This window comes from Salmo salar, unplaced genomic scaffold, assembly GCF_905237065.1.
Source record: "Salmo salar unplaced genomic scaffold, Ssal_v3.1, whole genome shotgun sequence".
Taxonomy (NCBI): Eukaryota; Metazoa; Chordata; class Actinopteri; order Salmoniformes; family Salmonidae; genus Salmo; species Salmo salar.
Genome location: NW_025548522.1, coordinates 25,001 through 30,000, shown reverse-complemented (window position 1 = coordinate 30,000; position 5,000 = coordinate 25,001). Strand labels below are relative to the sequence as shown.

At 48.3% G+C, this 5,000-nt stretch overlaps 1 protein-coding gene across 1 annotated transcript in view; it reads right to left on the bottom strand.

The window, feature by feature from the left end:
• Positions 1–5,000, bottom strand: part of LOC123733120 (receptor-type tyrosine-protein phosphatase O) — a 54,804-nt gene that overhangs the window by 48,368 nt on the left and 1,436 nt on the right. The window lies entirely within an intron of this gene.

The following is a 5,000-nucleotide window of genomic DNA, read 5'->3' as shown; positions in this document are numbered from 1 at the left end:
CACCCTCCACCCTCAACCACAAGTCTCTCCAGAGGGTAGTGAGGGTCTGCATCACCCTCCACCCTCAACCACAAGGCTCTCCAGAGGGTAGTGAGGGTCTGCATCACCCTCCACCCTCAACCACAAGGCTCTCCAGAGGGTAGTGAGGGTCTGCATCACCCTCCACCCTCAACCACAAGGCTCTCCAGAGGGTAGTGAGGGTCTGCAGACCGCATCACCGGGGGGCAAACTACCTGCCCTCCAGGACACCTACACCACCCGAGCCACTGCCTGTTCACCCCGCTATCATCCAGAAGGCGAGGTCAGTACAGGTGCATCAAAGCTGGGACCGAGAGACTGAAAAACAGCTTCTATCTCAAGGCCATCAGCCTGTTAATAAACAGCCATCACTGGGACAGAGAGACTGAAAAACAGCTTCTATCTCAAGGCCATCAGCCTGTTAATAAACAGCCATCACTGGGACAGAGAGACTGAAAAACAGCTTCTATCGCAAGGCCATCAGCCTGTTAATAAACAGCCATCACTGGGACAGAGAGGCTGAAAAACAGCTTCTATCTCAAGGCTATCAGCCTGTTAATAAACAGCCATCACTAACATTGAGAGGCTGCTGTCAACATACAGACTTGAAATCATTGGCCACTTTAATAAATGGATCACTAGTCACTTCATATAATGTTTACATACCCTACATTACTCATCTCATATGTATATACTCTATTTTATACCATCTACTGCATCTATACCATCCTGACGTAATGTATCACTAGCCACTTTAAACAATGCCACTTTATACAATGTTTACATACCCTTCATCACTCATCTCATATGTATATACTGTACTCTGTACCATCTACTGCATCTTGCCATCTTGATGTAATGTATCACTAGCCACTTTAAACAATGCCACTTTATACAATGTTTACATACCCTACATCGCTCATCTCATACTGTACTCTGTACCATCTACTGCATCCTGCCTATGCCGTTCGGCCATCGCTCATCCATATATTTATATGTACATATTCCTATTCCATCTCTTTAGATTTGTGTGTGTGTGTGTGTGTATTAGGTAGTTGTTGTGGAATTGGTAGATTACTTGTTAGATATTTACTGCACGGTCGGGACCTAGAAAGCATCTAACCCTTTACTCCACAACCCTGGCGACAAACACAAAACACACAATGTATTTTACACAGAGAACTTCTATCAGGATACTGGTGAAAATACGTCTTGTCTTCCCGCTCAAATTAATGTTGATTCCATTTCTTGAGGCACATTAACCATATATATTTCATAGCCTACATGGTTTAAAAAACAGAAAAGAGCCTAGGATGTTATCAATGTGTTCTGTGTGAGAAGCCCTGAGAAGCCCTGTTCTGTGTGAGAAGCCCTGAGAAGCCCTGAGAAGCCCTGTTCTGTGTGAGAAGCCCTGAGAAGCCCTGTTCTGTGTGAGAAGCCCTGAGAAGCCCTGTTCTGTGTGAGAATCCCTGAGAAGCCCTGTTCTGTGTGAGAAGCCCTGAGAAGCCCTGTTCTGTGTGAGAAGCCCTGAGAAGCCCTGTTCTGTGTGAGAAGCCCTGAGAAGCCCTGTTCTGTGTGAGAAGCCCTGAGAAGCCCTGTTCTGTGTGAGAAGCCCTGAGAGCCCTGAGAGCCCTGTTCTGTGTGAGAAGCCCTGAGAAGCCCTGTTCTGTGTGAGAAGCCCTGAGAAGCCCTGAGAAGCCCTGTTCTGTGTGAGAAGCCCTGCGAAGCCCTGTTCTGTGTGAGAAGCCCTGAGCAGCCCTGAGAGCCCTGTTCTGTGTGAGAAGCCCTGAGAAGCCCTGTTCTGTGTGAGAAGCCCTGAGAGGCCCTGTTCTGTGTGAGAAGCCCCTGAGAAGCCCTGTTCTGTGTGAGAAGCCCTGCTGTTATTCCGTAACCTCGGGCCTGCAGCATCATCTACCCATCCTGTTGTCTGTTTGGACATGATGTAGTGGCGAGTCCAGGCCCGATTCAGTCTGGACGGAACGGGAATCTCATTCTAGACAGACAGGCGGGATCGGAATGCAACCTGTTTCAGGACTGGATACATTGTATCATAAACCTATAGTTGTGATATATATATATATATATATATATATATGATACCAGAAGCTGTTTCAGGACTGGATACATTGTATCATAAACCTATAGTTGTGATATATATATATATGATACCAGAAGCTGTTTCAGGACTGGATACATTGTATCATAAACCTATAGTTGTGATATATATATGATACTAGAAGCTGTTTCAGGACTGGATACATTGTATCATAAACCTATAGTTGTGATATATATATATATATATATATATATATATATATATATGATACCAGAAGCTGTTTCAGGACTGGATACATTGTATCATAAACCTATAGTTGTGATATATATATATGATAGTAGAAGCTGTTTCAGGACTGGATACATTGTATCATGAACCTATAGTTGTGATATATATATATGATACCAGAAGCTGTATCCTTCCGTTCTACCCTGCTCGAGGATGATGTCAGTCTAGTGATGCTGGAATCACAGAGAGCCCCCCTCCCTCCTCCCACACAGCCTCACAGTCGAATGACCCAATTTATCCCGGAGAAACATTACAGAACCCAGACCTAGCATGCCATACCACGTTATCTCCAGAGCTAGCATGCCATACCGTGTTATCTCCAGACCTAGCATGCCATACCGCGTTATCTCCAGACCTAGCATGCTATACCGCGTTATCTCCAGACCTAGCATGCCATACCGTGTTATCTCCAGACCTAGCATGCCATACCGCGTTATCTCCAGACCTAGCATGCCATAGCGTGTTATCTCCAGACCTAGCATGCCATACCGTGTTATCTCCAGACCTAGCATGCCATAGCGTGTTATCTCCAGACCTAGCATGCCATACCGCGTTATCTCCAGACCTAGCATGCCATAGCGTGTTATCTCCAGAGCTAGCATGCCATAGCGCGTTATCTCCAGAGCTAGCATGCCATACCGCGTTATCTCCAGACCTAGCATGCCATACCGCGTTATCTCCAGACCTAGCATGCCATACCGCGTTATCTCCAGACCTAGCATGCCATACCGCGTTATCTCCCGACCTAGCATGCCATACCGCGTTATCTCCAGACCTAGCATGCCATACCGTGTTATCTCCAGACCTAGCATGCCATACCGCGTTATCTCCAGACCTAGCATGCCATACCGCGTTATCTCCAGACCTAGCATGCCATACCGCGTTATCTCCAGACCTAGCATGCCATAGCGTGTTATCTCCAGACCTAGCATGCCATACCGCGTTATCTCCAGACCTAGCATGCCATACCGCGTTATCTCCAGACCTAGCATGCCATACCGCGTTATCTCCAGACCTAGCATGCCATACCGCGTTATCTCCAGACCTAGCATGCCATACCGCGTTATCTCCAGACCTAGCATGCCATACCGCGTTATCTCCAGACCTAGCATGCCATAGCGTGTTATCTCCAGACCTAGCATGCCATAGCGTGTTATCTCCAGACCTAGCATGCCATACCGTGTTATCTCCAGACCTAGCATGCCATACCGCGTTATCTCCAGACCTAGCATGCCATAGCGCGTTATCTCCAGAGCTAGCATGCCATAGCGCGTTATCTCCAGACCTAGCATGCCATAGCGTGTTATCTCCAGACCTAGCATGCCATACCGCGTTATCTCCCGACCTAGCATGCCATAGCGCGTTATCTCCAGACCTAGCATGCCATACCGCGTTATCTCCCGACCTAGCATGCCATAGCGCGTTATCTCCAGACCTAGCATGCCATACCGTGTTATCTCCAGACCTAGCATGCCATACCGCGTTATCTCCAGACCTAGCATGCCATACCGCGTTATCTCCAGACCTAGCATGCCATACCGCGTTATCTCCAGACCTAGCATGCCATACCGCGTTATCTTCAGACCTAGCATGCCATACCGCGTTATCTCCAGAGCTAGCATGCCATACCGCGTTATCTCCAGACCTAGCATGCCATACCGCGTTATCTCCAGACCTAGCATGCCATAGCGTGTTATCTCCAGACCTAGCATGCCATACCGCGTTATCTCCAGACCTAGCATGCCATAGCGTGTTATCTCCAGACCTAGCATGCCATACCGTGTTATCTCCAGACCTAGCATGCCATACCGTGTTATCTCCAGACCTAGCATGCCATACCGCGTTATCTCCAGACCTAGCATGCCATAGTGTGTTATCTCCAGACCTAGCATGCCATACCGCGTTATCTCCAGACCTAGCATGCCATACCGCGTTATCTCCAGAGCTAGCATGCCATACCGCGTTATCTCCAGACCTAGCATGCCATACCGCGTTATCTCCAGACCTAGCATGCCATAGCGCGTTATCTCCAGACCTAGCATACCATAGCGTGTTATCTCCAGACCTAGCATGCCATACCGCGTTATCTCCAGACCTAGCATGCCATACCGCGTTATCTCCAGACCTAGCATGCCATAGCGTGTTATCTCCAGACCTAGCATGCCATACCGCGTTATCTCCAGACCTAGCATACCATACCGCGTTATCTCCAGAGCTAGCATGCCATACCGTGTTATCTCCAGACCTAGCATGCCATACCGCGTTATCTCCAGACCTAGCATGCCATAGCGCGTTATCTCCAGACCTAGCATGCCATAGCGTGTTATCTCCAGACCTAGCATGCCATAGCGTGTTATCTCCGGACCTAGCATGCCATAGCGTGTTATCTCCAGAGCTAGCATGCCATAGCGTGTTATCTCCAGACCTAGCATGCCATAGCGTGTTATCTCCAGACCTAGCATGCCATACCGCGTTATCTCCAGACCTAGCATGCCATAGCGTGTTTCTCCAGACCTAGCATGCCATACCGCGTTATCTCCAGACCTAGCATGCCATACCGCGTTATCTCCAGACCTAGCATGCCATAGCGTGTTATCTCCAGACCTAGCATGCCATAGCGTGTTATCTCCAGACCTAG